This window comes from Castor canadensis, chromosome 5 (assembly GCF_047511655.1).
Source record: "Castor canadensis chromosome 5, mCasCan1.hap1v2, whole genome shotgun sequence".
In the NCBI taxonomy this organism is placed as follows: Eukaryota; Metazoa; Chordata; class Mammalia; order Rodentia; family Castoridae; genus Castor; species Castor canadensis.
The window spans coordinates 80453089-80464099 of NC_133390.1; the positions used below are offsets into that span (position 1 = coordinate 80453089).

At 40.5% G+C, this 11011-nt stretch overlaps 1 long non-coding RNA gene across 1 annotated transcript; it reads right to left on the reverse strand.

Moving 5' to 3' along the window:
• Positions 1 to 192: 192 nt before the first annotated feature.
• Positions 193 to 2437, reverse strand: LOC141423268 (uncharacterized). The gene is made up of 3 exons (XR_012447991.1): positions 2379 to 2437; positions 1559 to 1630; positions 193 to 589 (listed from the first exon to the last, which is right to left on the reverse strand). It is a non-coding gene; the product is annotated as an uncharacterized lncRNA (long non-coding RNA).
• Between the last annotated feature and the right edge of the window lie 8574 nt (positions 2438 to 11011).

Here is an 11011-nt window from a genome sequence, read left to right on the forward strand (position 1 = left end):
TCCTTTCTTTCCCTTTCTGGGCTTCAGTTTCCTTCCCTGATAAGGACATAATTAGTTATAATTGTTTCCAGAACTTCTTTCTTGCTTAAAATACAAAACAAATACAAATGAAAACAACACTCATTTTAGAAATATTCACAAATACAACCAAATTTATTTCTATGAACATTTTGAGAATTGTGAATGGGCTCATTTCATGTGCACATGATTATGAAACCTTAGTCCCAATTTTAAAACTAACAGTTCCTGAGATTTGAAGTAGATTGTTATTTATTTGCTCTTCTGTAAAGCACTTTTTGGCACTCAGATTTGCTGATAGAAGGATCTGGGCAAGGATCTAATTTCTGTTTTCTGGCAACAAGGCATCAACAAAGAAAACAGTCATTGGCTCCTCATAGTTCCTGCTTCCTGGGTGTGATATGTGCTCTGGGAGAGACAGGAGCTCCAGCACTGAATCTGATGTTCGGTCCCATGGAAAGTGGGTGAAGTCCTCAGTAGACGCTGTTGTGTCAGATCCACATCTTGAGCTCTTTGCTAACAACACAGAGTAGTTATTCCTGTTTGGCTGGTTCACTGCATTGCTTTATACCTAGAACATCATGTATATACCAGAACACTTATTTTTTAATCTTCTCTACATCAAACCATACATAATTTCTTTCACATATTTAGGGAGTGTCATCAGAAGACTTAAAAATCAAACTCAGAAGTCAGAGTCTTCTGCTTTTGCAGAAAAATGGAAAATTCCATTAAAAGTTTTGTTGCTTTTAGAACTAAAGAAAGCCATGGAAATCATAATTCAATTCCATCTTTCTAGTTGAGTAAAAACAGAGGTTCAAAGAGGACTCTATGGTTACTGAATTAGAGCAGGCAGAACCAGAGCTAAAGTCAAGACTGTTGAATTTGGTTATGCAAGAATGCCTGGCCAAGGGTACATGTGGGACTGAAATCCTGCCTGGCACAGGGCTTCATCCACTTAGAGAAAAGGATGCCTGGTTCTATTTGGCCAAAGATAGGGCTTCCTCACTAACTAGTGGATCTACAGGACTGTGTTTGTCCAGGAGGCAGCCTTGACTAACAAGCCATATTTTTATAACTGGGATTCATCTGTTTTGTCACTTGGGGAACTAACATTTGTCTTGATGGCTACGTCATCAAACATGAAAGTCCTACAATTCATAAAACCTTTGTTTTGTTTAAATGCCTATAATTCAAAACATGTTCACATGTGAAGAAGACTAGGACCAAAGATTCTGGGCATGGAATATGATGCCCATTTTGCTGGTTGAGAAAAGAAAAGCAGTGAAAGTGGTGCAGTGACCACTCAGCTCAGAACCACATCTGAACTAGAAGCCAGAGAGGAGAAAAAAGTACCAGGATTGTTGCTGCCCTGTCCATCCTTCCCAGGCATGTTAAATATAAAATAATGAATTAATGTAAATAAGAAGGTTTGATTTTTATAAAATCAAGAGAATGTGTTCTTGATATATCTCCTCTGAGATATATCGAATTTGGGTATCATAATTCTGTTTTATAAAGCCCCACTTTTGAGACATACCTGGCATTCAGCATGGCTTTCATGAAGCTCACAGAAAGGAAGAAGATTTTGGTCAAGTATCATTTTTCTTTCCTTCAAAGGCAGAAAGAATCTTGAATTTCAATTTCTTTAGAAAAGATTGACACAGGTAGGGGGTAGACACTCAAACCCATAATCCTAGCTACTTAGGAGGCAGAGATCAGGAGGACAGCAGTTTGGTGCCACCATGGGCAAAACGTTACCAGATCCCATCTCAGTCAATAATAAAGCTGTGGTGGCATGCACCTATCATCCCAGCTGCATGGGAAGCATAAGTAAGATCATGGGTCCAGGCTGGACTGAGCATAAATATAAGACTTTATTTTTTTCCATTTTCTTTTATTGTTGTGCTGGGTAGGGGTACATTATGGCAGTTACAAAAGTTCTTACACCATATCAAATATACTTGAATTCACCCTCTCCACCATTCTCCTTTATCCCCTCTTCCCCCATTCCTGGAATAGTTTCTACAGGTATCTACCAGTTTTAAAGTTCTGTATTCATCCTTATATAGAGAGTACATCAACCATATTCACCTTAACTTCCTTCTTTTACCCTCCCTCTCTTGTATGTGACCTCCCTAAGCATAACTTGTTTTTCATAACATGGCTGTATTTGTATTATATCTATATTCCACATATAAGAGAAAACATGTGGCTTTTGGACTTATTTGAAAAATAACTGAAGAAGAAGGGCTTAGCTCAAGTGGTAGAGCACCTGTCTAGCAAGCACAAGGCCCCGCGTTCAAACCCCACTACCAAAAAGAAAAGCAAAAAGCAGACCCCAGTTGAAAGAGTAATACCTGGATGTGTGAGGTGCTTTCTTCACCATCCTGCAAGCTGACAAGATCTTAGTTTTAACACACTTTTCATCATTCATGCATCTGTAAGATTTTTGGCACTCATTCAACTGAAGAGAAGCCATGGAATGAGTCAGTACCATTTAATAATATATACCTATGAATTTTAATTGAAGTACAAATGTTGAATTATTTCACATAAGACAGCCACAGGGAACAACTCCCTTACTGACGTCAAGGAAGAGGTAATGGGGGCCACCTCACCAGCTCTACATGCCAAAGTATTAAGTATTCTGAGGTGACTGATGATGCCAGGGCTGAGAAGTGGGAGAAACTGAACTGATCCCACATCCAGAACTCTTCAGGGAAACAGAAGCCTTTTGGCAAAATTGCTAAACCACAAGACCATGGTTATGCTCCCTCTCTACCTCCTGCCAAGAAACCTGTGATGTGAAGTGACCTTCCCACATTGTCCCAACAGCCCACCCACAAGTCCTCTACTCCGAGATCCTCTGAGGTTTCCAATATGAGACAGAGAGCCCGTTTTGTTCTGGACCTGTTCATATCTTCAGACACATCAAGACAAGTCACATCAGCTACTCTTTGAGCTCATTGCTGGGCTGGAGCTACAGATTCATGCTGTCAGATCTTCCCCCTCCTTCTTTTCCCCCACAAATCACAATGGGTTCAGGACCTACTGCTGACCTCTGAGGCAAAGGATCAAGTCTGGAACAATCTGATCATTGATCCTGGTTTGCTTTACAACAGATGGCAGCAATTATGTGAAAAGTTGGAATAATGAATCGCCTCTGCTTCAAAAATCTTGTTAAGAGCCCACAATAAAATAACCAAATGAGATGTCCCTGCCCTCTCTATTCCTGACACATTGCTGGGGAGGAAAGTCTGAATGCCCCATTTATTCAACAAGGAACACACTTCTTCGGGTCACTTTATATGATACATCTGGAAGAAGAAGGAACAAAAGGAGAAATATCTTTCTTTGGTGGTCTGGCAACAAAAGAGATCCAGGATAGAGTTTGACAGCCTTTCATATTTAACAGTCCCTCTCCTAACTTCCTCACCTCTGTTCTTGAAAGGCTAACCAACTTTGAATAGGTAAGACTAAGCACCTTAAGACTCCTTTTTGGAGTCTCCATTTCAACTGTAAGTTGGGAGTCATTCATATATATGTGTGTATACATGGAAATTCTCACTCTGTGGAACTCTGGTCAGACTTGGGTGCCTTCCCTTATATTGACAATGGCATAGGTCCTAGAAATCTGATAGTCTCTAGTTAAACACTCCTTCCAGATTTGTTTTCACCTTTTGAGTTCTATCTGGTGGTGGGTGGGGACAGAAACAGACTGGGCAAGAAGCATTACCTGTCATGTCTCATCCTTTTCCACTCGTTAACCATATATCCATTGTTTCAAAAGGTTATAATCATGGCTGGCCTTTTTATGGTCTTAAAATACTTAGCAATCACGTATAACTACATAATTATCTTGAGAGACATTCAATGCAATATTCATTTTGTAAATAGGGAAAATGAACAGTCACAGGGAAGGTGGTATATGGAGTCTCTGTTAACTTATGAATTTATTTCTCAGATAGTTTTTGAGTGGCTACACAGTTCTGGGCTGAGAAAGGTGTTCAAAAATTAATAAACTTTCATCTCTTCCTTTAAGGAGCTTGAAGTAAAGTGGAAAAAAATCAATGTAAATGAATGATCCATATGAAATAAATGTTATGTAGAAAGGTTATGACAGAAGTAGACCAGGTGAATTCAAAGAAGAGAATGGCTGGGGACAGGGCAAGGTTCACAGAAGTGACAGTTAAGCTGGTTCTTGGGTGTCTGTTGTGCTGCCAATAAGCCGATAAGAGCCACATGACCTCTCACTTCACCACCATGTCCTCAACTAATGTCTTGCATTTAAACTGGGTGCCTTCTTGAATTCTAAAATACTGAGCATTCAAGAGGAGTTGGGAGAGTTCATACTAAAGTTGGTATTTTGAGGTGGGGTGGAATGGGCTCTTTACTACAGGTTGCCTTGGGAAAACACTTTAATGAATGCTATGAAAATCCAAATAAATACCAGTTAAAGAGGAAGTTTAATTGAATTCCCTTGCGAGGGAGGTATTATTTAAGTGGGTGGGGTGAAGCCCTCCAGGAGCCTGTTTCCCACTGGAAAGGAAAGGAGCAGCCACTGTCAGAAATGGCTGCAGGATTCCATCATGCAGACAGAAGGCACTGGGCTCCTTCAGGACCATTTCCTCAGTCTATGAGTGCATGTAACTTTTCACCCCTCATACCCTGGAGCTGTTCTACTCACACAAACCCTTACACTTTCATGTCAGAAACAGGAATAATGACATTCCAGCCCTCAGGTATGATGTCTGAAAAGCCTAAAGCATTTTGTAATCTCAGTAAGTCTTTTAACAAAATCAGAAAGCTATGTAATACTTTGTTAAGGACATCTTTTCCAGTGTCCCACAGGGAATGAGGTTTCACAATTCTTGGGAATTTTAGAAGAAAATCATCTCCAACAGGAATTAAGGAAGCCAATTTGCCTCACTTAAAACCAAAGAGTCAAATAGGACATTATGCAACAAGTATCTAATCACACTTATTTTGTTTGTTCTACCTACCTGTTTTTTGGTTTGTTAAACTTTGCAAATGCCTTTGAAGGTGTTGGGCAATCATATTCCTTAGATTTAGAATAAATTATAGAGTCCCTGAGGCTCAGAAACCAACTTCAAGGCTTCTGGTCACCAGAACAATATTCTGGTTTCTCATGATATTCCAGTGTTTAGCAACATTTAGTGAACAGACACTTTATATTATATATTTGAAGTTCAGAGTTTCAGGACATGTTTTTCCTACAAAATACTATGAACTAGAATTATATTACTTTGAAGTTAATATTGGCAATTAAATAAAGACTAAATTCCCTACCTCCTCAGTATCCAATATAAACTGTCACATCTTTATACACCATTGACTTCTAAGTGCTCTTAATATGCAGTTTATTCTACATTTAACTGTCAAGCAAAGAGCTGGTGTGGAAGGCATTGCGGGAGCTCCCTTGTCTGACAGAGTACAGATTTCTGGAAGAACGTTCCACTTTGCTTTATCATTTGGCACTGGGGTCATTATGCTTTGTGCAGCATCCTAGGAGAAATAATCACTATTTACATGTAGGGGAAAGGAAGCCCAGGTACACAAATAATTTGACTTCTTGAGTAGAACTCACGGTAGAATGTGAGTTCTACAGGTAAAGATGAAGTGGCAGCAGTGCTGACTCTTTTCAGGTCTCAGGGTAAGGAGGAGGCAGGAGAAGTTATCAGGAGCTCTTTGACCCCAGGTCTCACCTACTCCTCCGCTCTCCTGTGGAAATCCAGGAGGCGACTGTCTTAGGCAAAATGGCCGCTGCCACCGCTCTGAGCGGGTCAGGTATGATTATGTCTCTGTTCTGACATGCCCTGGTTTCCTCACAGGAGCGCTTTGAGTCTTCTCTGAACTTCCAGGCCGCAGGGCTGAGCGCAGGGTACAGATTTTTCCTCCCAGACTTTTGGCTTCTGAGGGATGATTTTTGTCTCTAAGGGCAATAAAAGTACATCAGATATTGCTCCCTGTACCAGGAACTTTGCTTTGAAGCACTAGCGTGCCACTTCAAAGGCTCAGCAGCACTCGGGGTACATTCCTGGGAACACCAGAGTGTGCCTATCAACTGGACACAGTGCCCACCAAGGCACTTATCCACTTTCCCTTTAAGATTAGCATAGAATAGAACATCGTCTCTTGAATACTGTGGATAAACACCTCGTATACATGCAAGAAGATCAATAAATTGAACAGAAAGATGTTTCAGTGACCATCCATGCTCAGCACAGGGTGCTTTTTGTTGTTGATCTGAGGTTCAACAATTGATACTGAAAAGACCAAGCCCAAGATGGAGATGCCAGGGTAGAATCAGCAACACAATAGTGCTTTGTACTTATAGCTCAGCAAATGAAGTCACTGCAAATACTGACCCAAAATTGGAGTCAGTTCTCATGGTCCCACACACTCCTTGCTTTACGTTTAGGAAAACTGAGGCCCTGAGGGAGAGACAATTTACTGAAGTCCATTTAAAAAGTCAGTGATAGAACTCAAACTCCTCTTCTAGAACCCCATCATGGGAATCTAGACTTTGAGCCGTGTAGACTTGGCACCCTTCACTGCCTTTTACTAGTGCCTTAATAATGGACAGACACATTCCTAATCCTCTTATTTTCAAAGCCCTCATCTGAAAACAAAAAACTAATAACTGAGATTTAACTGAGATCACAGATAAAACTGCCCCGAACATAGAAAGAGGTTGTTAAGCAGTGTATATTATTACTATCTCTGGAGCCTAAGAGGGAAAAAACAGGAATAAGGCTGTAAGTTCCCTAGTGGCATTTTCCCAATTCACACAAGATTTTTTTGTTTGTTTTAAATGCATTATTCCATGAAAAACTTCAGAATCTTGAAAGTTAATTTTCATACAATTATACTTAGAAATAGTCTTTGGCCATAAATAACACAGTTTTTGCTGGGTTATGGGCACAGGACGTAAAAAAATTGTTACACAAATCAAGAGAGTGTTTTAGCTTCAAACTAGTTGTCCATCACCAGTGTAGACAGGCGATGCCTGGCTTACCTCAGCTGTCACATGAAGCCCTTCTGACCCCCTAGTTTCATCTGCTCAGTGACATTTAAGCTGCTTTTTCTAGCTCACTCTATCTAGACATTTTGAAAGGCACAATTTCTTCCTATTCCTTACACTGAGTACTCTCTCCCTTACTTTCCCATAGTGTAGAAAACTTAGACTCATTGGTCAGCAGCAGAGGGCACTATTAGCATATTTTGCTTTGGGGGTAAAGAAAAAAAGGGCAGTCTCTATGCATTCATTCATTTACTCATTCATTCATTTTGTCAAGTCTTGATTAATATCTATTGTGCTTTCTACGTTGAGAAAGTATGCTAAGTACGCATTAATGTGGCACTTACAGATCAAATGTGAAGACCATGCATAAAGTAAAATGGTTATGTCTGGTACTTAACTGAAGGCAAAAGATACATGTTTGGGAGGTTTTTGAGGAGAGCAGGGTTCAGGATAAGCTGTGTAGTCTGGGAAGAATTTACTAGGGAGTTGGTATAGAGATGTTCCTTAAATGACAAGTAGGATATGGAGTAGTTAAGACAAAAGGTATAATAGGTAAAAACACAAGCAGAAACAAAGAGTCTTGCATTGGGAACAAGTACACTTGGCTATAACCGTGACAACCACTGTGTTGACATTCCTCATCATCAGCATGGCTCCTGTGGGTGGCAACTTTCACAACCATGAAGTCATTTGACCCTCATTGAAATCTGTGACTTCAGCTCTACAGGTATTATTCTAATCTGACTGATGAGAAACTGGAGTCTCTTGGAGGGAAAGTGACTTGCTTAAGGTCTGAGGTCCTGGGGCTTACACTTCAGGGAGGATGTTGAGCTTTGGGAAGCCAGAGATGGGTGATCATGAGTATCAGTTGGTATATTAGCAAAATCAGCATAGGTAGAGTTGGAAGAGAAAGGACAGGTGTTAGGGAGACCAATGAAGAAAATGTTATGCTAATTGAAGTTGGGGAAGGAGGACAGGGAGTTGTCTGTCCCAGTTTGAAGAAGGTTTTATCATTGTCATTATTTATAATTGGTGGCACATGGGAGTAATCCTAAACCAGCTGACTTCTAATTGATTTTATATTGGTTTTAAGTTTCCTAATAAACATCATCTCTGAGTTATTGCCTGCATCCAGGACAGCCCAATTCCACTGATCCCCCTCACACAACTTAGTCCACCACTGTTCAAGGCACACCTAAGGACAGCCTGAAAGAGACTGGCAGCAGTGGGACTGGAGAGTCAAAGGCTAAAGAGAGGCATTCTAAAGGAAAAAAGAAATAAGGGATGGAGGCTGGCAGATTCACCAAGGAAAAGAAAACAAAAATCATGAGTTTGAGATGTTAAGCCTAGGAAAAAAATGTCATCGATCCAAACAGTAAAGCCAGGGAAAAACCCTCTGGCTTCACAGGGAATGCGAACTTACTGAACACGAGAACTTCCAAATGGCAACTGAACATGAGGCTGAAATGGTCCAATGCAAATATATTTCATACTCTATTGATTTCATCCTTTTCACTTTTTAACTTCTCCTGAAAACTTACAAATGATCTTAGAAGTTTTCTTTCACAAGAAAATAAACTGAAGTGTGGGAAAAATGGCCAAGTTGTTGGTGTTATTGTACCATGCTTAAAACACTTCCAGTGACACCAAAACAAACTTTAGCATTTTTATGGCTTAAGAACTCTGTTCCTTGGAGCCCTTGCCAACCTCTTTCACCCTATGTTACCTCTCTCCTCCCCTTTCCTCCTTCTCCAACAGCCTCCTTTTCTTCTCTCTGCAATGTTTACTTTCTGTTCTCTCTTTTTAGAACATTCTCACCTTCCACCATCTCTCCAGCTTCACTTGCAAGCCTTCATAGTAGGGCGATTTCCCTGAGAAATGTGAAAACCAGCATAGAACTGGGAAATGTGGACAACTAGTCACACTACAGCATGCATCTGCTATAATCTTGGATCTTTCTTTCTCTAGGAAGTTTTCTCTAACTGCTACACTCACAGGCTAAGTTAGTCTCACTGCTGAGTAGTCAGCCCCACCTTTCTTTCCCTGACCTTTCTCACACTCCTAATTACTGAATCCATGTCCACCTCCTCTGCTCTTTACAGAAGCTGCTTTTATGCCAGCACAGCTCTCAGCACCCTAGTTCAAGCCACCATCATCTCTCTGCTGAGTGGCTCCTAACTTTTCTTCTTGCTTCTGCTTTTGTCCCATGTCAATATAGTCTTAATACTGAAGCCAGAGTAATAATTTTAAAACATAAGTGAGGTCATGTCACTCCTCTGCTCATGTTTTCATTCACTTTCCCTCTCACTAGCTAAATTATTACAGTGGCTCACAAGATGGAAGTCAGCTACCTTTCTGCTCTGTCTGTAACAGTGTACATCGACTTAGTTGACTCCAGGGGCACTGGCTTCCTTACTGCTCCCAAAACATGCTTGGCATGTTTCTGCCCCAGGGTCTTTGCATCTACTGTTGCTTATGCCTTGAACTATTCTTCCCTTAGGGGTCCACATGATTCATCCCTCATGTTCATCAAGTAGAGATCAAAATACATCTTCCTAGGGAAGTCTGCCATGGTGTCACGTCACAATTGAACTACGGCACTTGCCAATTCCATTGTCCTTCTCTGATGAATTTTTTTCATGTATTTTTACCTTAATTTCAACTTATATTTTATCTAACATTCTTGTTTATTGACTGCCTCCCTCCACCTAGATAATAGCTTCTAGGACAGGAATTTATTCATTGATGTATTTCCAAAGCTTGAAATGGTATATAACAGAGAAGAAACTCAGAGGAGTTCACTGAATTAATAAATGAATGGCTAAGTGAAGAAGTGGGCAAGCACAGTGGGAAGTCAGTGAGCTGACAGTTACACATTTTAGCTCAACCACTCAGAAATTGGGAGACACTGAAAAAATTAAGTTCTAACTCTAGTTCTTAGTTTCTCCAACTATAAAATAAGGCATTGGACTCAGTACTCTTTAAGGATACTACAAATAAATGTATTCTCGAGGTTCACAGACAACGAAAAATAAGAACCAGAATCCAAATTTGTTGTTAAATGGAGTTTGAAAAGTACGAGGAATTAGCAAGGAAAAAAAAAAAAAATTGTGCATGTTCTAACTGAGAAAGAAAAGTATGCACAAGAGACATGAGAAGCTCCCATGTGGAGAATTGCAAGGAAGGCAGGTGACTGAGCCAAACTGATGTAAACAATTCATAACTGGGTTAGGATTAAGCCTCAGCCCAGGGATAAATTGCCCTAATAGCCTGGAAAATGACACCAAGGGAGGGCCAATACCCCCATCTGATGACAAAGACCCACACTGATACAATTAGTGACTAGAACACTGCCTGGAAATCTTGTCTAGCACCTGCCTAAAGGCCCCTAGAGTGGGTGGATTCCCAAGTTAGTCATATGAAGACAGAGGGCTTTCAAGAAAACATGTAAATTCTAGGTTGTCCTACTGGAAAAATATTATCTCTTCAGGAAAGGGAAGGAGTTTACTATGCATACAAATTTCTGTCTACTCCATGCTATTTCTGAAGGATGAAACAAGGCAGGCACCAAATCAGAGAGGGAACTTTGAGTTAGGGTGCAAGGAGATGAGTTAGTAAATTTAAAAGAGACACTGCAAATGCTACAGCTGCCACACCCAAGCTCAAGAGACCAGACCGGTTATTCAACTTCCCCTGTATAGCTACTGTGTGGAGACAAACTTGAGCCCAGTGAGGTCAGTGAGTTATTCTGCAGTAACCAAATCCACAGTGTTGCGGTGATTATCTGCTACATCTCCCTCTGCCGCTGTGGTTGAATAGGATTTTGCTGTTGTTACCTTGTTTGGTAACACAACAATGGCAAGTGTTGCAAGTATAGTTATTACTGTTGAAATGTCCTCTTGGCAGATCCCTGTGTGTGTGTGTGTGTGTGTGTGTCTGTATCTG